Raw genomic sequence first — 25,120 nt, 5'->3', positions numbered from 1 at the left:
AGATTGCAAACTGGTAAAGAGCTTCTGGTGATGCTGGTGTAGAATAATCACCCAAATTACTGAAGTCTCCATGTGGGCATGTACATTCCTTCTACACATCCAGACACATGATGGTCTTTGTTTTCTAGTATGTAGCAATTCCCAGTCATGAGTCTGTGGTGAGTGTTCATCAAATAAGATAAAGTGATGTTTGCCATACTAATATTTGCCATTGCCTCAATTATAGGCAGTTCACATGTAACATCAGTTACATGGTGTTCCATTAATCTTGAAATCCAGCTAAAATACCTGCTTGAAACAAATGACATTTTTTCAGTGTGTTGTGGTGCCTTGTAGTGCTTTATCCCCACACTGAAGGCAATTCATTTAGTAAGTGTCAATTCCTGTTTCTCTACCAGTAGAGCAATGGTAACAACTTGCAAAAAAGATTAATAAAGAGCACATGGGTAGACCACTAACACAGGCAGAAAGGAGGGGCTTATTTGCTGAAATAAGGTAAATGAGGTCATTAGGCTGGGAAAATCTGACAAACTTGTGGTAGTAGCTGTGATCAAGATTTGATAGGACTGTCAGTGGGACAATCACCTGTGCACAAGTCTGGAGAGAATCTGATCACTCCTGTCACAAGAAAGGGACTGGAATAGATGGATTTCAGGATTTTTTTTTCCATCCAGAAGTACATAATTATGTATCAGAGATCTGTCCAAGGTTGGTAATATTTTCAACAACATAAACAGTTATAGCAGTATTTTGCCATACCGTTTCTATCCTCAGCTTTTCAGTTAGAAGCTATAGTTAAGTTTCTATTTATATTTGTTTTTAAAGCCTTATCTGCAACAAAGTAACACTGTAGCTTTTTAAAGAGCAACACAAAAGGCTGACAAATAAAAATTTAAGGAAATTATATTCTATGAAAAAGTTAAATACTTTGGCTGCTGTGGAATTTCTTGTTTAATTGCTCCTAAGTGTCCTTTCCTCTGCTCAGAAGCCTAGGTAGTCAAAATCAAGTGGAATAAAAAATGCCTTAAATTTTCAAGAGCAGTTTTTTAACACATTACATTATTTGTGTACTTGTATGTTTTAGTCTGTTACTGAATACTAGCAGGAAACTAAAATGGGTACTTACTGCAGATGTATTTTACTGGCTAGGCTAGTGTGAGGAGTTATTGTGAAGCAGGGAAACATGTTACCAAGGTAAGAAATAATGAAGGAAGGTGAATGCCAGTGCATAATGTAATTTAGGAGTTGGCTTTTTAGGAAAAAGCCTGAGAATTCTTACCTTAATGTTTTCAGAGATAAGATAGGTTGCACACATTTGTGGCAGTTTGCAGCTCAAAGGCCCCAGCTAACAGGTAAAAGTCAGCATAATGCTTTTATTTGGGAAGCTGGCAGAAAATTGTCAGTGACAGAACGCAAATTCAGAAAAACTGATGGGAAAATATTGACTGTGTAAACATGGAACAGCCAAAAGAATCAGGAGGCAAAATGCCACCAGAGCTGTTGCTGTCCTGCAGCGAGACTTGTAGGCTGCTGCCGAACAGTCTCATGTCAGTACTCACGAGGATGCTCTCTCAAGGCTTCAGAAGGTTAACAAACTAATTCATTCAGTTGGTCACTATCACAGAACTGGAGAATCAACATATTTTACATGACATATCAAGTAGCTGCCTTTTCCAATGTGATTTGGTTTAGGGCATCTGTTGGATGCAAAGAAGAGAGTCCAGCATTGTTAGCCAGCAGTTGCTGCCCATTCAGGGCAAGTGCCTCTGGAAAGCAACATCCTGAAGAGCTGAACGTGCTCAACCACAAGAGGACCAGAATTTGCCCTGTTAAGGCCGGGTGAGTTTAACTTGTTAAAAACTTTTACTATGTTGTGTATCAATGTAGGCATCAAAAAGAGTCCTGCTGCGGAGTCTTGTACCTTGTGCTAAGAAAATGTGGACATTTATAAGAATAGCCCAGTTATTAATGGGGTGGAAATTTTCTTTGATTACCCTGCAGGCTTTAATCCCTGTTGGAAGCAACTCAGAACTGCGTTCTATTTATAGCTGTAGTACAAATTTTCTGAACACAGTTATTGATTCAAATTTTCTTTCATTTAATTGCTAGTGATTTAGCTAAATAGCAAGATAAAAAGACTTGAGCCAAACAAAATCACCACAACAAAAGAGTATAGAACTGAAAGGGGGATTGAATTTCTATTAACCAATTAACATTTTTATTCTGGGGCCAAGCAATACTCATTTGCCTTTAACAGAATGACCGACCAAATTGCTGTCAGTCAGCCAATCTGATAAAGGTCAACTACTGAAAACGCAGTCTGTCAGTATACAAAGTAAGTGACCTGGGCAGCCAGAAGTTCATTTGTTGTTTTGAAAGAAAAGTACACTATTTTCAGAGATGCATCTGTTCTGCATCAATTACAAAACATTTAATGAAATTTTATGGTGGAAATAATACTATCAACTTCCCTAGTTATACTCCTTGTTCACTGGGGCTTCTTTGGATATCTTGACAACACAAACTTGGTTTAAATAAAATTGTATGTTTTAAGTCCTTTTAAGTGTTGTTTACTTTTAGTTTAGTCAAACAACTCTCCCTGACAGTTAAACTGGCTGAATAAAACTGGCAGGGGCGGAAAAGAGGAATATGGACACTATTCCTAAGATAGACAGTCGATTATTTTGTGTAGAGATTTACATTTTAGATTGTAGAATAAAACTTCAACTGTTTACCTATTTTCAAATTAACTAATTATGAAAAGATTTTAAGCAGGCTTAACTCTGTAGAGTGCTGGCCTGGCAAACCTGGCAGTGGAACTGACTGATGCTCTCTCATGGCTGATGCTCACCAAAGGAAAGGGCCAGGATGGGGCACCACAGACAGGGAACACCTGTAGAGTAACTTTCCTACACAAAGAGGTTTGCACAGGAGAAGTTTATCAGTTACTACAAAGAAATTCCCTTATGTTCTTGGTTAGGAGTTGATTTATTCATTGCAGGCTTGTTTATATCCCTTCTAAGAAAAGAATTTAAAAATATGTCATCCTCTAAATGTGGTTGCCTGTGAAACCATCGGCTGGACACATGTTTAACTTTGGAGTCAGCCTGAATAGTTGCAGTACCACACTGATCTAAATCTTTCCCTGCCATGTCTGCCCGGAGGGAGTATTTTGAGTGTTGCAGCATTCCTCATACCAGGGAAGAAATAGCATTTCAAGATGTAGGTAGCTTTTGGTTTTGTAGACATTTCAGGAACTCACATCTGCCAGTAAAACTATCATGCAAATTAGATGTTCTGTCTTAATAGGTAAATGATGTACTTATTCTTTTAACATCCCTTTTTCTTTTCGAACATACCAGACATGTACATTTTTGGTTTGAAAGAGGGAAGCTGCTCCCCCTGCTAAGCTGCAGGTGTCCTAGCCACTTAGCTCTTTTTTCCTCTCACTTGCCTCAGTTCTGGCGTCTGTTATCTGTAGTCACTTCTTTCATAAGGATGAAGGTTTTTTACATCCATGTTCTCCCTTTCAAAAAAAAGGAAGCTTGAAGGAATTAAGATTTACTCTGACTTGAATGCAGGATATAATAATTTCTTAATAGAGATGGGAATAGCTTGTTACAGAATAAATTACCTAAATGCTGTGGGAAAGCAGTGCACAGAAATCCTCAATAATAACTGAATATATCTGCTTACATGATTCCAGTAAATATATGATTACTGAAAATGGCTGCTAATTCTTCTGTTGCTCAGATGGTGCCAGTTTCAGAAGCTAGAAAATACAAATTTATTGTTGTTTGTTAAATCCTGATTTTATCCTTGTGTTGTTGTGTACTTCTGTTCCCTTATTAAGATGGAGACAAGCAGAACTATTTCTGGTTTATGTGCTTGTTTGAGCAGAATCATCACTAATGTCAGCATTACTGTAGAGAAGAAATTGATACCTATAGGCTGCCATGCAAGCAAGAGGGTATTTTCCCCCAGTTTATATCGTGCCACCGTGCTGTGAGTGCACAGAGGAGCACGTAAGCACATATTAGCAGTGCTCATGTGCATTTGTGTGGCACTGAGATGTATGTGCATGAAGCAAGTCTTATCTAAGGAGATGCTGGCTTCTCTAAAGTGGTTTGAAATGAATCAAGGTGGCAATATTTTGGACCCTGAAGCCTAGAGTTTTAGTTATCACATTAGTCCTTTTCTTCCAATGTTCCTGGAGGATGTTTGTCTGGCAGCTTGTCCCCCAGCTTTCCACTGTCTGACAGACCTCTGGGGGTTTGTACCATCATTCTTCCTTTCTTTCCCGTCTTTGTCCTTAGTGTCTCCAGAAGGGACAATGGGGAGAGCAGTTGAATGTTGGCACCCAGATTCCTGTCCCATGAGGACTCACCCCAAGTGTCTGTGAAGGAAGGGCTTTTTCACCATGATCCATCCAGAAGTTGCTTCCTTGGACTAATACATCTTTCCAACTGCAAGTGAATCTCCCTCACCAGTCCCAGAGGTTCAGGAACACATGGCCTCTCCAAAAAATCCTGAAGTGAGAAAGGAGAACCAGCAACCACACAGAAGCTCCAAATAATGCAATATTTTAGCCTGATTTCTGATTTCCTTCTGAGCAAGAATGCTTAAGAATGATGATGATTGTTGCACTAAACTACAGATTTGCAATCACAATCTTGGAGGGGTGAGCCTAGTCTAAATAGTTTTCAAGAAAGAGTTAAAAATGGAGGAAGGTACACTTTAGCTTTTCTTCCTTGCCCCCTTCTGAACTTATGTTGCATTGAGCAGATACTATCCTGATGAGATAGAATAGCTATTTCTTGCTCTTTATTTGCCACAGAACTAAATCTAATGATTTTTTTTTGACGGAGGAACAAACCAGAGTAAGGAATTAAACATATGACTTTGAGAACTTTGTAAAAGGGACACACATTAGGTCATTTGGCCCAACAGTAATGTCTTGATAACAGAAAAGTTTATCAACATGTAAGTGCAATAGAAATGTTTCTATTAAATCTGTAAAAAATAGTAATTGTAGAGCTATTTTTGTGGCACATGAAAGGATTTTTGCTCCACAGCAGTTTTTCCTTGAAACTGTGGAAAGTGTAATACCTCAATTTTTGTGAATTGATTTGATGGTTGCCATTTGTAATATCTACATCTGTTGCTCAAGAGGAACAAAATGAAACTAGCAGACAGCAGAGAAGCCAGAAGAAAATTAGATTTTAAAAGTCTATCTGAGTCTCATTTACACTTTGCAATGCAGGTGTTGAAATCTATTTCTCAACCACTAAATTTTAAAATCAAACTGTGCTCCTTTAAATTGCTTAAATAAGATTTGTGCTACTTTTCTGCTTCCCAGGCCTCCTCTTTCTTAGAAGCGAACTTAAATTGCTTCAGGAAACAGGAGGCAGAAATGGAAACACCATGTGACAGTAGGGAAGGGCCCCGCTGGCTGAGGAGAGATCATCCTTAGTCCAGGGTCACTTTGCAGAAACCCTATATTTCTTAGTGTTGGGATGAAAAGGAGTGACAATAAAATATGTGTTTTCCAGGGGGAAAGTAATTGTGCTGAACTGTCTCAGTCCACCTCTGCCAGCCACTTTATGTTCATTTCCAATATATGGTAAACTCTCAATTATATTTCTGTTTAACTCAAATTGCTAAAATAACCCCTTGTTTGAAACTGTTTCTACATATGAAGATTTATAGTGCTGGGAATAAAAATCATCATCTGGATTTCATTAAGATTTTCCTGGCAAGTAATTAATGCTGAAAGCATGTTTTGATCAAGCATCTCCAATAGCAGCAATGGTAAGTGAGTTAAAAGCAGCTAGCATTATAGAAATAGGTCTACATGGTCTCTGAAAGTTTTTGCTAGTTTTCCCAGCCCTCAGCAAATGGTGGTGCTAGTACCTTATTTTTCATTCCCTGTGTTTCCTCATTTCATGGTCATATCAGCCTCTTGGTGACTGCCAATGAGCAGATCTCATCAGCTGAAAATTCAGGAACATGTGCAAAGAAGCCACCCAAATGGACAAGAAATTTGAATATTCTCTCTCCTGGCTTTTTGCTTTAGAATGAGAGGACTGCAGGTATGAATCTGTCAAAGTAGGTAATTAATTTTTTTTGTTTGTTTGTTTCTGTTATGATTTATATCTGTTGTGACTTAATTGCATGTCTCTATTTACATGTACAGTAAGTCAATGTAGGTTTTACTGTGTTATACCTGTTGTGCATTTTTGTGTTCTAGACTATGAGAGCAGGACTCTGTCTCAGCCTGCTTTTGGGAGAATTGGCTTTTGGAGCAATAATCAGTAAGATGTGGGGTGCCCTTTTCCCAAAGCAGAAATGACAGCTTATCTAGAGTACTCCAAGTAAAATACATTGTGTACAGCTCCCTGTGAAGTTCCATGTTGCAGAAATGCAGAAATACCCATTGGCACCAAAACAGTGTTTTACACTGTGCACCGGGCTGGGGAGGTACCTGTGAGATACCCTTACCCTTAGAAATACCTGATAACTCTTGTCTGTATTCAGTGGGGTTTTTGAGTGTATTGGAAACTATCAGCTACAGGTGAAATTTGGGGAAATTTCCAGAAAGTACCGATGACTTAGAACAGCGTAGCAGCAAGTGTACAACTCCTTTTAATTTCACCCATTGAAAATTACAAGCTGGAAAAGCCGTTATGAGTTGTTTTGAGAGGTCCGTGTTTTATCATCAGCTTGAAATTGTGCGTCTGGCTGTTAGGCACTGGGCTGCCAAAATTCAAGTGGCTTGAAGTGTGAGAGCTACTGGACCTGCAGGGCAACAGCGGGAAGGAGGTTATTTTATGGCTGATCTCCCTGTATGTGCAGTGTGTTTCCCTATGATAAGGTGGCTGTATCAGCCCCACCTATTAAAGTTGTCTGACACTTCCCATCACAGACTTTGTTTTCAGATGATTATAATGTAGCCAAACTATAGCTGTCTGAGTTGAAATCTGACTTCTTGTACTGGCATGCTGAAGTGCTTCGTGTAGAAATTAATCAAAATTGGTTCTCCAGGTTTGGGGTTTCTTTTAATAAGGATAGAGAAATTGTTTTGCACAGTGAAGATAATCCCCTCTTTGTGGAACTCCAAATGTACTTGTGTGATCTTTGATCTGCAGATCACCATTTCATGATCTCATTAGGGTGAGGAGAGTCAGTGTAGGCTTTGCATTAATGTAGAAAATGTGGACCCTAATGGATTTGTTCACATGTACTGTGTGGGCTGCCAAAGGTATTTTCAAGTCCTGTTTGGCTCTCATTTCTTGCCTGAGTGCATCTGTGTTTTCTGAGTGGAAACTGGACACTTGGAAGAGAAGTGGCTATTGGCTAAAGGACAGCTTTTATCTCCGTGAAATCAGACCAAATCTGGCAAAGCTGTAAGCTGCTTAAAGAACACGTAATTCCAATATGCTCATGCTTGATGGATGTTTTCAGCCTTATTCCCTATAGTTTATCTCTATGTGCCCAGGCTGGGACAGTTCAGGCTGAGCAGATGTCTCCTGTAACTGAAGTTTGCAAACTGTTGCTGGCTACACTGGCCCTGGATGTCACTACAAAGATCAGGGGCTCTTTCTCTTCATTGCCAATGCTTTATAAAATTACAATACATAGTTATAAGATTTAAAAGAATAACAGAGGAGACCTTGGTCTTGGCAAGAGATTAGATCTGGCTGTGGAAGACCACAAAATACAGGGACTGGGGGTTTATGGGGCGGTTAAAACAGTATTTGGGTTACTCTGCTGGGTAAAAACAACCAGGATTTAGTGGTCTGGATCAAAGAGAGACAAAGAAATTAAGGTAATGAATGAGGAAGGGAGTTAAGGCATAGACAGCCAGAGGTTATTTTACCAGCCTTGAATAGAAGAAATGGGGCTGGTGGGCCATATAGCCAAAGCAGGCGTTTCGTGCAGGAGGGACTGGAATAGTGAAAAAAAAGTTCCTCTGTAGTGTCTATGAGAAGATGAACTTCAATCAGCAGGCTAAGCAGTAAACACTAAAATTGGCTCAGAAAGACAAAATGGGAAGACTTATGTGTGAGGCAGCACCAGCCTCAGGAAGGAGAGAATAAGAGAAGGGACAGAAGACAGTTTTGTGGGTTTTGTGGTTCTAGTTCTATACATGAATAGAGGAATCAGTACATAACTGAAAGCAAGAATGTTACTCTGTTTTTCAAACTGAAACAACTGTACACAACACCTATTCTAAATGCATTTGCAATTCTGCAGTGCCAAAAACTCAGAATGAGTGGATTCCAGAGATAAAATATCCCATGCAAACTTAATTTTGGCCTTGCTTATTTACATCCAGAAGATGTTTCCCTTTGCCTAACACATGCAAAAGATAGGGGGATTGAACAGTCTGTGAAAGTTCAAGTCACAGTTATTTTAATAGCAAAGAATTTTAATAAATATATTACACTAGCTGTTAAAGGTCCCTTGTTCTGAGCTAAATAGTATGTCATATTTTAGAAAAAATTATGAAAGAAATAATTTTTAAACCCGAACTATTCTGTTGGAACCTAGAGGAAAATGAAATCTATGTTAAAATGTGTGCAGCAAAGTGGCAATGGAAATGTACAAATAGAAACAATAGTGATAACTAGGCTTACTTTGAATGCCCAAGTTTGCAACTCTGTTCTTCTAATGTTCTTCTAATTCTTGTCTTGGAGGAAATGGCTTGGTTTTCTCCACAAGACAGTCCAACAAGGTTATAATACTCATGCAGAGGGGAGGATATTGGATCAGGACCCAAGAATGAAAGCAGGGGATCCCTAAACTGCCCCTGTAGACACCACATGAAGGTGTGTAAAGGCTGATGAGTATTTTTTCACCACAAGATCAGTATTTAATTAAAATGATGTATATTAAATATGGTGTTCCCCCCCCATCACAATATTGGCAGGTGTGCATATGGCTTTATTTTACTTCTTGCACCTGATTGGAAGAATGAAGTGTTTTGTGTATGTAACCTTTTGCAAGTTTGTTTCTGTTTGAAGATTTTGACTGCTTAATGAGCAGTAAATGAGCTCCCTGACAGAACAGACCCCTCACATATTCCAATATTCTTTACCAGATGCTGACAGCTTGCACGCAGAGAAGGTGAGCACCTGAATTAGGTGCCTGTTAGGAATGGTCTCTGGCTGTCTGCTCAATGGAAAAGATTTAATTTGTGGTTTAGGACCCACCTCTTCACTAATTACATAGGAAGCTAAAATGAGACATGCATATCTGGAATAAAGTTACATTGCCAAATTAAAGTTCAGCAGTGTGATGTCTTTCAGTTCTCATCTGTTACTGCCTAGCGAGTCAGTCTTGTTCACGCTCACCAGGGCAGAGCTGCCACGAGAAGCCCTTAATGATAAGCCTTCCTTTCATCAGATGCAGCAGAGGGCTCATACACTTCTGCTTGCAAAATCAGAGCAAATTCTGCCACAAGCAGATGGAAGGTGTGTGATTTTATAATTTACAAAGTGGATGGTTGTAATTTTGGAGAATAAGCTCAAGCTTGAGTTCCCATTAGGTCATGGCAATTGTAATGGTAAGTAGAGAGAGACAACAATGGAAAAATATATTTTAATTGGAACAAAGTTGTGATTATGCCTGTTCCCAAGAACAAATTCTGTTTGCTCTGTGCTGATAGCCCCTAGGTGCACTTAGCAATTTGGAAATTTTGAATTCAGAATAACAGCTTCAATTCTGTTTTCTCCCCACTTTGTATGCCTTAGACAGAATCAGCAAGAAATGAATAAGCAAGATTTAAGTTTTTCCAAACAAGTAACATACAAATGAAACCATATGACTACAAACAATAGCTCTTGTGTCCTATTCCTGCTATTTGCAGGTCCATATAGTGTTTCTTTGGCTAGCTACCAGAACTCATAAAATGCTTTTAGGCAGCTGTGTCCCATTAAAGCCACATGTTACATTACATCAATAAGGAACCATAGAAGTGCAGAGCTGACAGGGATTTTAGAAGACCACTTTTTTATCTTCATAGACTGAGAAAGGATCAAGCATGCCACCCTGGAAGATATTAAAAGCCCTCAAAGGAGGAGATTCCAGAACTCTTTAGTCTATTTTGGCATTTCCCTCCTCTGACTGTTAGATAACTCTTTGTAATATCCAGAGTTAGTTACTTTGCATTTTTTTTTTCTCATTTCTCATGGTGGACATTGTAAACTGTTGATTACTGTCCTTTTATAGAGCTCTGTTACTTACTGTAAGATCACTGTCATATCTGTTCCCAGCCTCCACTTCAGAGAAAAGAAAACCAATTACCACAGTCTTTTTTTTTATCTTTTCATCACCTTTTCTGTTTAAATTCTCTAATACTATTACAGTTCTCTGGATTCTGATTTGTTTAAATTTTTCTTGGAAATGGATGAAATAATTTCTTCAGCTGAAGAGCCATCATTGACCAATATAGCAATCAATGGCTTCTGTGGGTACATGTGATGCATTTGCTGCCTAGTCAAATATTGTCTTGGTGCATTTGATTTGATTATATTCTATAATATTTCTATAATGTGAAATTAATATAAAACATAGAAATGAATGTCTGCCCCTTGGCTATGGTCTAAACAAAAGAACACATGGGTCTGAGTATTAAAAGAATCACTTTTTTTTTACAGTATTTTTGTTAAAAACAAATTACGCAACCACGAGAAGGACTTTGCTAGCAGTCTCTCTTAAGCCACAAATTTCTGAGTTTTGCTCATATACTGAGATTAAATGGGGAATAGTTAAAAAGGTTAAGGCTCATCATCTTAAAAATAGATGAATTAGGGGGTATTTGACAGACATCTGCAAAGTTATACATGATGTTGACAGTTTGTAATTTTTTTCAGTACATGAAAGCTAACAGAAGCCAGGTTCAAAACAAGCAGAAGATGGGTTTGTTTTTTTTTTAATGCAACAGTCATGCAGCAAGTTAGTGTTAAAGCATTTTATGGCTAATTTAAATGTGTGATAATTTGCATATGTTTGAGGACACGTGGATAAGTTTGTGTAAAATATTATGTATATGGTTAGTAAATGGATAAACCAGGGTCAGTAAATGGACAAACCAGACCCATTTCTCTGAGGGAGAGTAGCTGGAGCTTAGTAAAGTACTCAAAAATATCATATGTACTTGTTCCTTGAGTATCTGCTTCTGTTCAGCTCTGAAGATGATACTAGAAGAATTGCCTAGTCTGTGCACCTGTCTGCACCAATGGACCAAGGCTGTCATACTACCAGAAACCAAGGCAGTTTCCTAAGAGCATTGCCTTCTCACCAGAGTTTGAAAGTTACTTTTTTTCGCCTGAGAGGAGACATACTATCTCCCTACCTCTGCACATTATTTCATCAGGCTCTCTTTTATCCTTCTTTAAGGAGGTATTCATGGGTGGATGTGTTTGGGAAAATTATGAGTGGCATAGAATGAAATCGAATATATAGAATACCATTATCATTTAGCAGAACAGGAAAGAAAATTGGCCCTCCTTCAGTAACTGTGATTTAAGAAGTAACAGAAAGTATATGCTAAAAATTAAGAGAAACTGAAGAGGATAAAACCTAAACATTCTATTCCGTGCAAGCTTATTCAAACAAAGGACAGCATTTCAGAGTTAGGTGTAGCTGTGATATACATATCATACAGGTAGGTTCCAATCTGTTCTTCTAAATTTTCTTTGCAAAATATGGATAAAATGAAAAAGGAAGGGAAGGGGGGAAGGAGGGAAGGCAAATGAAAGAAGATGTTGCTTGAATCAAAAAATTTTGAAAGATTGAAAACTGAAAATAGATATTAATTTAATATTGCCTTCTTCACTAGTTAAGATAATTTTTAATCTGAGAAGTGGCTATATCTTTATATATAAATCACTGTGTTGAAAAGTGAAACAACATTAATATAAACTCTAAATGAAGGCTGGAGGTTGAAACAAGCTTCTAAAAAAAGCCCCTTTACCTAACAAATCATGTCTGGATGGTGCACCAATGGAAGACATCAAATCTGCAGTAAGGTCAGTGGCATGCAGCATTACCAAAAAGAGACATCTGTGTTTCAGACCTTGGAAAAGAGATAGCACTTTAAAGCATTTGTCTGTGCTCCTTAAGCTCGTTCATGGGCATGGAGGAGTTGCATACAAACATTCTTTGAAAAAATACAGACGAAGTAATTTTTGTGTCAGTGAAAACTCAGAGAGGGCAGTAAATCATTCAGAGGAGCAGCCTTTTTTCTGTCCAGCATAAAGGACTAAGAGATTGGGCTTGCCATACAGCACAAAGTAGAATGTTTGGACAGAATTCGTGGAAAAGAGTTTATTTTTAAATTCAGGACAAAAGGCAGAGCCTCAGGATGGCTATTCCCTGGCAATCAGATAAGAGGAAGATTGTTCATCATTACATGGAGGTTGTGGAAACTTTCAAATTTAGAACTCAAGATACCAGAAATAGCAAAGTTGCTCTTCAGACTTCAGTGCAAGTTGTGTTTTAATACTCCCTGTGTTTTAATCCTCTCAGAATTCTTTGGTTAAGGAGTAATGTAGTACTTTTGTGAACAAAACAAAAAGAAAAAAGATGAAAAGGTACTTCAGATGGGATCTTTTCCATAAGTTTGATTGTTTTAAAGTTTTTTTTTCTTTTTTTTTTTGTCTTCCAATGGGGAGTTTTCCTTGTCAATGTCTTTATAACAAGAATGGTTCCCCCAAATTCGTATAAGATCTCCATGTCCCAAAGCCCTTAAGAGAATACTGACCCATTGCAGCATTTTTTTCAGTTTGTTGCTACACATTTCAAAAATCAAATCATTCCCCCCAAAAAGCTCACAGCTTATCAGCAGAGCGGTGCTTGAGCTGTAGAGAAGGCAGCTTGGACCACACAGTATCTCTTTACTATCTGCTTCTTGATTTAGCAATTCCTGGGCTAGCTAATTTCTCAAATGGGTCTCAGTAGCATGGATTTTCAGCTGGTCCAAAAGACATGCCTCTCCACAAGGTATCCCCCTTACACCTCAGTGCCCAGTCCCTCCCTCCTCCCATTCCTCCATGTGCCAGGGCACCACATGTGGGTGCAGCCAGTGCTCTCAGACACATGCTGTCCCCTCTAGAGGTCGTATGGGATCCTGACCTGGTTTTTGCTTCTTTTTTCATTTTTTCATTTGCTTCTGCTTATTTTTAATTTTTTTTGTTTCCTCCCCTATTGTTTACTACTGGGTACATTGACTGAGTTTGTGGTGAGTCACTGGTAACCATGGACAAGCTGGCCTGAATTATCTTTAAACTAAAGACGAATGGAAGGTGACTGGAGAATTAAAGAGGCTTTTTCCAGCAAGAGGTTAGTATGTCAAGAGGTTAGTGCATGGCTTGTGGGGTCCAAGGAGGGACACCACGATGCAGTGGGAGAACTGCAGTGTGCAATTTACTTGTGTGCAATTTACTTATGTCCATTGACACAGGGCTGAAAGAGATTTTTTTTTTAAAGAGGTTGGAAAGGCATTAATGCAATAACTAAACAAGCATACTGTCTCCTCTGTCTTGTGGATATTGAGTAAGACGTCTTAAAACTTACCTTATTTTATTACTATTGAATTCTCTGTTCTTTGCAAATGTTAAATGGTCATAGCAATGTAACTATAGATAACTTCACTGAATTTGGCAACGTTGCTATCCAGGCCAGCTGGAATTAATTTTTAAGTTATGATTTTTATAAGAAATCTAGTGCTGTTCTTACTGTCACATGGTAATTCACTTCTTTCACTAATTTGGTAATTTTTTGTTTGGAAAGGGCCATGGATTTCTGGCGAGCTTTTTCTTCTCTAATTTAATACTCTTTGATTCACATAAACTGTAGCAATACTATCTAGTATATAATCTTTTAGCATTTGTGCCATTTGTTGTTCAACAATAAAGATAAATTTGCAGGAAGATTACCAGAAATACCCTATTTTCCTTTTTCTTTATTTTTTTTTGGAAAGAAGTAATTTTCTTCTTTTTATCCTTTTTTCCAGTATCTCCCTAAATACTAATAAATTTTTTAAAATGTTGGCAGCTCTTGTCTACAAGATATGCTCAGAATTTGCTATGGAGTTCATGGTCTGCACTTACGTACAGATGCACAATTCCACTTACCCCTTACTCTCCAGCAGGCTTTTCTTTCTAATTGCAGAACCAGAGAATGAAAGCATCTGTAGTTTTGTGGAGAAAAAGTGGTCCTGTGCTCTTAGGGAAGCTGCGATCCAGTGCGAGCTTTAGGATGAATCGATACACCCGATTCCTGCAGTTTTAGCTGCCAAACTGGTAGAGGGTTGTTATCCCAGGGGTTGTGGCTAAAAGGCCAGAAGCACATGTTGTAGAGTCATGCTGTTCACATGGGTGAGTTGAAGAGCAAGCTTGGATATAATGCTGGGCTCATTAATACCAGGTGCTCAAGTATGGCTGGTGACAGAAATTACGCAGGCTGGCTCAAACACTTTCCGTCACAATTCTATGGGATAAAGCCCTGTTTTCAACCGTAGTTGGCCTACACTCCTAGACACTTTGCACTGGCCTTCAGTAATAACATCTGAGAAGCGATCCAAATCTGTGTTTAATGACCAATCTCTAAATCCTCTACAAATGTCGTCCTGAGATTTTACTTCCCCACCTCTGATTAAAAGGTGTGATCAGATCATTGCAAAGTGCCCAGATCACTGTGGAAATTTTAGGAGAAGTGCCAAGAAGTGCCAGGTGTCTTTTGGGACTGCTCTGCTGCTAGATTAGCAAGACAAAGATTGCATTGGCTGCCTCAAATAATGCCCTAGGGTATAATCTATCAAGTCTTTATCTCTAATAGGTGTTGTTTAATGTTATCCTCAATGATTAATGGTTTTGAAAATTCTTTGTTGTTACCAGTTATGCAAGCACAGCACTCTGCTTTTTCTCTAAGTTGTTCTTCTCTTCCTAATTATCAATTTTATCATCTCCAATTACATTTGGAAAGCAAGCAAAAGTAAATATTCTGAAATCTGGCAAGAATCCGTAGGTTTTCCCCTGAGATCTTAAGTTCTTTTTGCACTTCTCTGCACTTTCCTCTTCATGCAATTAATTCTTTCCTCTATGTTACTATTTTCTAGTGCTCCAGGGAAGAGTGGAAGGAAAGGGAGGAGCACAGAACAAGCACCAATTTTTTTTTTCTATGTCAGCTCATTCCCTTTTCCGCTTAGTCTAAAATCCTGTTGCATTTCTCACAGATATTTGGCCATTAGCTTAAAGTAAACAGAATTATTTTAATCGCTTTCAGTCCTCTTCCTTTTCCTCTTCCTTGTCCCTGTGTCATCCTTGCTACTTTTTTTGACACAGTGGAGAAAACTCTTGTCTTTCCTATTGCTCAGGCCTGGGTTTCAGCTCTGCTTTGGACATCTTTGCTGTATGCAGTCCAATGCTGAATCACTAATTAAAATTAAGCCCTTTAAATAAAATTGAAATTAATAAAAAATAATTAAGTAAATTTAAAATAATCTCCAAGTTTATTCAGGCTCTTTTATTAGATGGTACTCCACACACACTAAGTTTTCAAGCAGCTCATCTTTTGTGTTTTCTCCCCACTGAGGGCTTCACACCAATGCAGGACTAATTCCCAGCCTCTGGGATGTTAGCCCAAATGTGACAGCAAGAAAGTGCAGAATCACTGTCTGCACAGTCCAGGAATTAGAAGACAAAATCTCTGGGTTTGGGCATCAGAGGTTCAAGAGGCCTGGACCAAGAGGCTGGACTGCCTTGCCAAGTGGGTAGGATCATAAAATCATTTAAGTTGGAAAAGACCTTTGAGTCCAGTCATTAACCCAGCACTGTCAAGTCCACACTAAACCACATCCCTAAGGGCCAGATCCACGTGCTTTTAAAATACCTCCAGGGATAGTGACTCACCACTTCCCTGGGCAGCCTGTTCCAGTGCTTCTTTAGTGAAGAAATTTTTCCGAATATCCAATCTAAACCTCCCCTAATGCAACTTGAGGACATTTCCTCTTGTCCTATCACCTGTTACTTGGGAGAACAGACTGACCATGTACTGGCTACAATCTCCTTTCAGGTAACTACCTGAGGCTGAGCCTCACCTGAGGCTGCTTTTCTCCAGGTTAAACAACCTCAGCTCTCTCAGCTGCTTCTCTTAAGACTTGGGTTCCACAACTTTCATCAGCTCCAGTGCCGTTCTCTGGACTCCCTCCAGCACCTCAATGTCTTTCTGGGAGTGAGGGGCCCAGAAATGGGCATGAACTTGAGGTTGGAACGAAGATAGGAGGTTCTGGCGAGTGTCAGACTTGGAGAGTATGCCTTGTGGTCAGCTACCTCAGGCTTTTATTGCAAGTTACACGCTATGGGAACTTATTGTTAGTTAATTTAAAAAAAGACTAAGTCATGCAATTGCATTATGTTCCTCTTCTCTTAAAGATGAGCTTCTGTTCTTCACAAATGCACTGATCAGTTAGAAAATTTTGCCCAAAAGGTAAAAAAAAAGAGACACCCTCTTCCCCAAAAAAATCCCCAAAACCAAACCCACCAGAAACCCCAGTCATAACTTTTCTGAAACAAGATAGGACTTTTGGATATTGGATTGGCAGTTATGTGGAATGACAATTCTGTGGGACAAACACCCAAAGATTGGGAACGTGGAAGACTTAGGACTTAGTTTTTAGGTAAGAAATATGCTTGAAGGAAATGGGAACAAGGCATAAGGACAGAATTACATCACCTAACAGTTCTTGCTGAGGTGCACACATCTAGCTCTTTGGCCCGTCTGACATATGAAATATGTTTATATTGGAGAAAGAGCCTATTACTACTACACTAATTAAGCTTGCAAAGACAATATTTCTGAATTCCGTGTCAGTTAGATAGTAAGACTGAGAAGCTTACTGATATGTGTTTGTCTAGATAAATAAGGCAGAACCTCTGAGATTATGTCCCAGTAAATGCAGCCTGCCTGAACTGTGACTTTAACAGGTAAGGTCACACAAGGGCTCATTTAACAATTCCATTTTATATTTCCACCCCCCTCTTCCCCCGTCAGATTTCCTGTAAACTGGAGTTTTAGGCCTTTCCTAACTTTAAGTTAGAATTTAGCTACAGATTTCAGTGCAGACCTGCAAGTGAATCCCATTGCTTGTTTTGCCAGTGCGAGAGCCCTTCAAAGGCAGAGTGGCTGGTACAGCTGCCACAGCCACCAAAAGGGGAGGGAATACCTGGCTGGGCCAAGGCTATTGCTGGAAGAAGATCTTGCAGCTGGTGCTGACCAGGTTCACCTGGCTCTTTTGGCAGCCAAGGAGCAACAGGGCTGGCTAGTTAGGGCTCTACATCAGCCTGTCTTTCTGCTTTATTCTTTCTTTTCCCCTTTTTCTCTTGCTGAACTTCTGGCTGCACACTTACCATCTTGCAGAACTCGCTTGCCTGTGTTTCTGAGAAGACTTCAGGCAATTTTGTACAGGATTAGTGGTGAAAAACAGGTAACTTAATCTCAGGAAGATTTATGTGAGAGGGCAGCTTTATGGTTGAAGTGAAGCCATTAAAGGATTCACTACCTCTGATAGATTCCTGTTAAAGTAAATGTGTCAGAGTTGCTGTTGATTAAGTTTGCCTGAGTTGTACTTCCCTGGATCAGTTTATCCCTCAGCAGCCTGGTGGGATGGCTGTGTGGATAAAAATGTATAACAAACTCTGAGCAAGGTGGCTATTATGTTCATGCAGTGTGAATTAACTTATTAGTATTTAAAAAGCTTAAGACATTTTTTTCCCCCTTCAATTCACCTTTATTTCAGACAGAGAGGCACAAAGAAAGAAAACGATTTTTTTATTTTCCATCAGCAGTGACTTCTTAGGGTACAAGATTCAAGGAATGTTCTTGGCTTGTGTGTTAAGGAGCATTCATTTCTTCATGCCAGTTAAAGAATGCCAGTCCCACAAATTTAGAAATTAGTTTGCATGTCCTTATAAATTTGTCAGTATGTTCCTTTTTAATTTGTTTGAAGTCTCAAAATATTTGTTCTTTGATATTTTTAGGGAATCTGAAAACAAGGTGGTAATATCTTTAGTCCTTTTTTTATTCTTAAAGAGTTATATTAAAAACTAAAAGCAGTTATTTTCTTATATCCTGTTTTATAAACAGAGATGTGCCAGATTTTTTCTTCTATTTTTAATGAAAAAAAAAGGTTTAAATATGTATTTAAATATAGAGTGCTTTTAAGGATGAATGTACTGATAGTTTCTGTCAAAGAGCTCTGCAAAAGAAGGACTGAGAACAGGACAGAAGATCCTTGTTTTATTTATCTTTCTGGTTTCTCTGTTCAGTTTAAGCTTTTTGTAGATTTTTCTCAAGAGTGTGTTTACTGAAAATACCGCAAGTTAAGCTAGAGCTAAGAGGGGAGGTTCCTGTGACTTGAATCACCTTTCCCAAAAACATATATGTATTCTGGTTCATGGAAGCTGCAGCTGGCACAGGAAGCCTCCTCCACAGATGGAAATAGCTGGAGATGGCTAAGTGCAGGGAGAATTGCCATGGATGCTTACCTGTTCCTCCAAGACACCTGCTTATAGATGGTGTTGGAAACTTTCTACTGGGCAGTTGTCTGACCCAGCATGGCCAGCCCTACCTACTGTGTGGTGGCCTGGATTCCCTGAATGTGGAGGACAGGATTTGCTCTCCAGCACTGTTTCCACAGGGGACTTGTGGGTGAGGGTTACTGCAATGGCACATCCTTGCTGTCCAACTGGAAAGCTGCTTTCTTGAGAACCACGCACTAAGGTGTCTGTATGTAAAGCTCAGTTGTTGGTAATTAATTTTGCCCAATCTTCAAAGGGAAAAATGAATTGAATCACTTCAGAAGCTTCAGTCTATCAAGAGGAAATATGTGATAGAAGCATCTCATGGCATTTCACTGCCAATATGCTCTCCAAATCTAATCATTACAAATACAGTTTGACTCAAGCACCAAGAGCATACTTTTAGGAGTTTGGTCTGCAGCCTTCAGCTGGCTACAGAGAAACTTGAACTCTTGTGCTTTTACTTTTTCTCACCTGTGTCCTAAAGGTTTCAGATACTGTTTCATACTTAAGGCATGGAGTGCTGGGCCTGTGGAAGATACAGGCAGAGACTGAGAGGTCTTTTTGGTTGCCTGTGCTGGCAAACAGCTGTGGTGCAGAGTAAATTATCAGTGCTGTGTTGTCTGAAGATTCACAAATGTGAATGTTTGCTGGTTCCTAGCTACCTATGTGCATTTGTTTCCTCATCCTATTTAGGAGCAGCCTCCGTTATGTTTCTGGGTGATAGAATGTATTTCCTATTTTTCCTCACAGAAGTCAAAGGGATCTCTGTGTTCAGGGGTAGGGTGGTGGTTGTTTTGCTTGGCTACTCACAGATTAACCTGTGTACGGCACACATGGATGCAAGTGTGCATCACAGCTCATCCTCTCCTTTTGAAGAGGACATAAGCAAGTAGTGAGAGGTAACAGAAATTTGTCAGCTGGTAAAATTCCGATTCAGTGAATATGAACAAAGTTTTGGAAGCAGAACAGTGAGCTTTCCTTTCCCACCGTTTTCTCTGTTCCTCCATTGAAAACTCAGGCACAACATTTTTTTTCCATGAATCCTCTTACTGTTCCCTGGCTACAGACCCTCTCCTCTCCTTTAACACCTGACTTCTGTAACATAAAAGCAATAGGTCTGGAAAAGGATGTGGATCTCAAGTGGAAGAGGCAGTGCGTGCCTCATGCCAACGGAAGGAGGCACAGGTTGCTATGGAACTCAGCCTCCCCAGGAACAGAGAAAGTGCCCAGGTGGGTGAGGTGTCTGTCCTGCTGGTTTTCCTGGCTGCTGCAGCCATCCTGCCCTGGGTTGAAGGACAGAAGAGCTCGCAGCACTACCAGTAATGCTGGGAAAGAAATAAGAGTTTGGGAGCTCCTGTACAACCCATAGGCAGGTAAATAAATGCTTAAAAGTGCTTATAGTTCTGTGACAATCAAAATAATTAGATCCAGTGTTTTTTCTGCTACGTGCTGGTGGTTATGCTATGTGCTTGAAATTTTACTGTTGTTGTATTTATCTTAATCATATTATTTCAGAACCTCAAGCTACTGCTCATTTTAAACAGATTCTGCCCTCTAAATATAGATCCTGTAGAGGCTAAGTTAAATGACAACAGTATTAGAAATTTCTTTTGACCTAACTGTTGACATTAATGACTAGTGACAATTTCCTTTTCCTATATATGCAATTTGAGTCAAATGAGCTTTCTTACTAATGTGCTGCTGTTTTTGTGGAGTAATTTGAGTTTATTTTCTAGATCTGCAACATGGGCAGCTTCTGCAAGGATCACCTTGCTGCGCATTGCTCCAGGTTAATGTTGTTCTTGGAATACTGTGCGTGTAGTATTAAATGTTTTAATTCTGTGCCTGATTTACAGTCACATTGCCCCTAGAGTTAGCTGCACATTTAGAGAGGGATGAAATTAACGTCAAAAAAGCCCACTGTCAATCTCAAAATATATTTATAAAATTCACCCCAGTCCCAATCAGTTTGTTTTCCAGGTAAAAACTTGATAATGAAAAAAGCATTATGAAACATCATTAACTTGCTGGGTTTTTATATTAAGGATTAAAATTTTTGATATTAGAAAATTTTTGAAATTAGAAAATTAGAAAATTAATTTTGAAATTTCTTTAATGATATTTGATAGTAAATGCTTTCCTGTTTCAAATACTTTTCTGTAGCCTCTTCATTTCTGTCAAATAAAATGTTTTTGATAATCTATTCATAGCTTCATCTTGCACTCTAACAATTCAGCATTTCCATGTGGTGGTCATATTTAAGTGAAAAGTTGGAAGAGTGAGGGCAGAAGAGAGAAGAGATGTTACTTTTATTTTTCCCTAAACTCCTCCTACTAAATATGTAGTCTATGCCTTTTGTATTTTCTCAGTCTTTCCTCTTTCTTTGTTCACCTCCATCCCACACCAAATCATAAAAAGAAATAATTGTACAGGTCTGTTGTCCCTTGACTTCACTAAGCCTTTTTTCAAGAAGTAGCTACAAAATTGGAGCAAAGCCTGTGATTAAAACGTGCTGCTAATGTAAAAGGACAGATAATGAAAATGTGACCATTGAGTTTCAGCTGAAAAGTGCTTGTGTTTTTGTTTTCCCTTAATCAGTTGGTGACTCGTGTCGGTTACTATTCCTACAACTTAACTATGAATTCTTATGCCTACTGTAATTGAGATTTTTTTATTATATCTTTATAACCTCTTTTGATGATTTTCTTATCCCTTTACAAATTTTTCATCCTTTAGGTTATAATTTCCTCTATTTGATTGCTAGGAACAGATGACTTTATTTTCTTTCTTTTCCCTTCTTGTTTGAAAATTAGAGGAAAAACACAGTTGTTCATAACATTTTGTTATAATAACAAAAAATACATATGTACTTTAGTCATAATAAATAGGCCCATATTCATGGGAGGTATTGAATCAGCTCAGACCTCAATTTATTACTAGTCTGTCACTCATAACAACATCTGTTTTTGGCAGGAGCTCCACACTGCAGGTTTGAGTTTCATGACTTCAGACAGTTCCTAATATTAGAAAGATAAATAGATACACACAAAGATAGAAGAGAATTTAATGAAGGTGGATCATCTTTATCTACAATTTTAAACTGGTCTCTTTTCCTGCAATGGTATGCAGGTTTTTAATCAACACATTCTCTAGTTGGTTTTTTTTTAAATGCTTTTTAGAAGTAGAGGAATTCCCTGTTAAATCACATACTCTGTGAATGTTAAGGAAACCCTAACTTTATTCCGTAATATGTATTTCCAGAGTAAGATTTTGCTTGATCAGCTTTGTAGACTTTCTTTCCTGTGTCCCTTCCACGGATTGCATGTTTATAACTGGGTGAAAACAAGATCTGTTTAATCTGTGCCTGAATGTGTACTCAGATTCTGAAGTACTAAAAAAATCACAAGTGTCTAGTGACTTACTGGGGAAGCCTTGGTGATTTGTCCATTAGTGCTAAGGTGATTTCTAGATTTCCTAAATCAAATAGGGCTTTCTTTCCTGGGACATCCGTTTAGTGTTAGGAAAAGTTTTGAATTAAAACTGGTTTGAATTCAAGTTTTGGCACTTTAAGGAAAAAGAAATACTCTCGCTGGACACTTTGGAAGTAAAACCCAGGCGATGTAAATCATGCTGATCCACGTTCTTCAGATACCTCTGCTCAAACCAATAACATTTCTGATTTTCTACTAGGCACTAAGGATCTTCGTGTTGGGTGACAGAAAATGTGTGCAAAGAGCTTCTGGGTACTCTTGAGGCTGTTACAAAGAGTGTTGGGAGGAAAAGGGAAGCTCCCTGCTGGCTTGATGTACCTTGTCTCTCTTCATGCTCAACAGCCATAGCAAGGAAATTAATTTGTTTAACCTTTTGAAATTAATTTGTTTTAAACCACTTCTAATATTATGTTTCTAAGACTTAATATGTTCATATAAATCCTGACCTTTCTTGAACAGATGGTGATAATGATGGCAATGGGAATGCTATTGAATGGCATATGGGAAATATGAAGCCTAAGTAATATATTCGATTGCTGATGATCAAGCAAGAACCTAAATTTATCACAAGGATATCTTATTTGAATAAATCTGTTCCAAGTTTTCCATAAAAATGTTGATGCTCTTGACCCTGACCAGGCACTTAGATACGTAGTTGTTTGGTGCATACACTTTTGATAATATTTTCTGAAATTACATTTTTAGTCCTGCATTAAATGCTAAATTCAAATTGTATATATTCTAAATTAATTCATAATATTAAGTGACAGAAATAAATAAGGACCTTTCTTATTAAATAGATTGAATTTACAGAAGTTACTATGGCAAAATATTTGGTCTAATTGCATTGCATCAAAATAACCTGAAGTTAGTCTCAGTTACATTTCAAACATTGCATATACATATTTTTACTTTGTTTAAACTGAAAAAGAATCTGGTAGCATTCTTTAAAAAAAGTCAAAAAGAAATATATATCTCTAGTCTTTGCAACAATTTGGTGGAATGGGTTGTATTTGTGACATACTGATGGCTGACACCACGGGCAGTGGATAATGCTGTGTACCCTGACATTTCCCCATTTTCTTCTATTTCTCTTAGCAGAAATAGGGACTGCATAAAACTGGCTACTGTCTTCTATGTGTGAAGTCACATTATGTATGTAAACAGATTAAGAAATATCTCTTATTTGCATTCTCCCCTTAAAGTAAAAAATCAATCTTTAAGTGTTTGCATTTCTATTAGGGACTGTTTTATCTGCTAGGGATAAAACAGTCTTCAGCAGAAGCAGTAATCCCTGGGGTAGGAAGGTTATGTTTTATTATTACATTAGAATATATTGGAAGCTTTTTTTCCCTGGTTGTAAGGAGTATGATCTTTTTGTTTTATGTCACTACTTGGTATCTTCAATCATAGAATGTCACTAAAGGAGTTTAAATATCTTACACGAGGATGGAGTTTTCCAGGAGAACGGTTTGTGAGCAACAGACATATGTTAGTGCTTAGACCAGGTGTGTCACCACACACTTGTAAATTTGTATGGTGAATTTAAGTAAATTGGGGGACTGTCTGATACAAAGGACTATCTTTAGGCTCTTAAGGACCAACTGTAGCACTGGGATTACTACAGTTTGTTCAAATGGCTGTGGATTACAGTTATACACAAGAGGGATTAAGAGAGTGATATTATTTATTCCTGCTTGCATGTTAAGACTAAAATGTGTAGTAAATTTTTGCTCTAAACTATGGGCATAAGGAAGGATGAACATATTATTAGTCTGTTTCTGTTTACTTATACTAAAAATTCCCACTAACTTCATGGCAAGCTGTCCCTTTCGAACATAAAGAAATTTGGTGATAGCAGTCAGAATTAAGTTTTTGGGGGGTGGTGAAGAAAATTATTTTGAGAATGTATTAGTATTGCAAATAAAAAGGGGTCCAAACACTGAGTTTATCCATGGATATGGAATAACTTGCTGGCCCTGCTATTTTTCTTGTTAAGTATTCTATTAATATACAAAGAGACTACCTCAGAAAATTGGTTCAATCTAGTCCTACTCTACGTGAGCCCACAGCTTGAAAAGATTGACTTGGTTTCCTCTGGCTCAAGAATTAAGCTACCTACCAAGAAGGTAAAATAGAGATACATGTTTCTAGCAATTTAAATTGATAAAACTGTTCTGCATGCTAGTTTAAATAGTGTTCTTTAACTAGCTATGAATTGACTTTTTTAGGAAATCATAATGTACTACCAGGGCAGGTCAACATATTACTGTTTGTCCCAAATAAACTTTCAGTAGAAACTTAAAAAACTAATAGACATATATTGGACAGTATTTGAAAAAATAAGTGGAGTATTGAAATGCAATATTTGTCAGATTGCTCATTTGGTGAATGCCTATTTAAGCAGTTCACTACTAAGTGCCAGGTCCTGCACTTAGGTCACAACAACCCCCTGCAGTGCTACAGGTCGGGGACAGAGTAGCTGGAAAGCTGCCTGGCAGAGAAGGACCTGGGGTGCTGGTCAACAGCAGCTGACCATGAGCCAGCTGTGCCCAGGTGGCCAAGAAGGCCAAAGGCATCCTGGTCTCTGTCAGAAATACTGTGGCCAGAAGCCCCAGGACAGTGATTGTCCCCCTGTACCTGGCACTGGTGAGGCTGTCAAGTTTTCACTGTAAGAAATGCACTGCGATGCTGGAGTGAGCCCAGAGAAGGGCAGCAGAGCTGTGAAAGGTCTGGAGCACAGGTCTTGTGGCTGAGGGAATTGGGGGTGTTTCATCTGGAGAAAGAGAGACTGAAGGGGAACCTTACTGCTCCCTACAACTACCTGAAAGGAGGTTGGAGCCAGGTAGCACTCAGTCTGTTCTCCCAAGTAACAAATGACAGGATGAGAGGAAATGGCCTCCATTTGTGCCAGGGGAGGTTCAGGTTGGATATCAGGATAAATTTCTTCACCAAAAGAGTAGCCGAGTATTGGGACAGGCTGCCCAGTGAAGTGGTTGAGTCCCTATTCCTGGGGTATTTGAAAAACATGTAGATGTAGCA

The 25,120-nt window shown here is 38.6% G+C and overlaps 1 protein-coding gene across 1 annotated transcript in view; it reads left to right on the top strand.

Moving 5' to 3' along the window:
* The first annotated feature begins 530 nt into the window (after positions 1 to 530).
* Positions 531 to 25,120, top strand: part of ESR1 (estrogen receptor 1) — a 191,410-nt gene continuing 166,820 nt past the window's right edge. Inside the window, 4 exon segments of the mRNA XM_069010653.1 lie at positions 531 to 708; positions 1,693 to 1,839; positions 4,317 to 5,811; positions 5,959 to 6,092. The gene's annotated coding sequence lies outside the window, so the exon portion shown is untranslated.

Source organism: Aphelocoma coerulescens, chromosome 3 (genome assembly GCF_041296385.1).
Source record: "Aphelocoma coerulescens isolate FSJ_1873_10779 chromosome 3, UR_Acoe_1.0, whole genome shotgun sequence".
Taxonomy (NCBI): Eukaryota; Metazoa; Chordata; class Aves; order Passeriformes; family Corvidae; genus Aphelocoma; species Aphelocoma coerulescens.
This window is presented reverse-complemented; position numbering and strand designations above follow the sequence as displayed.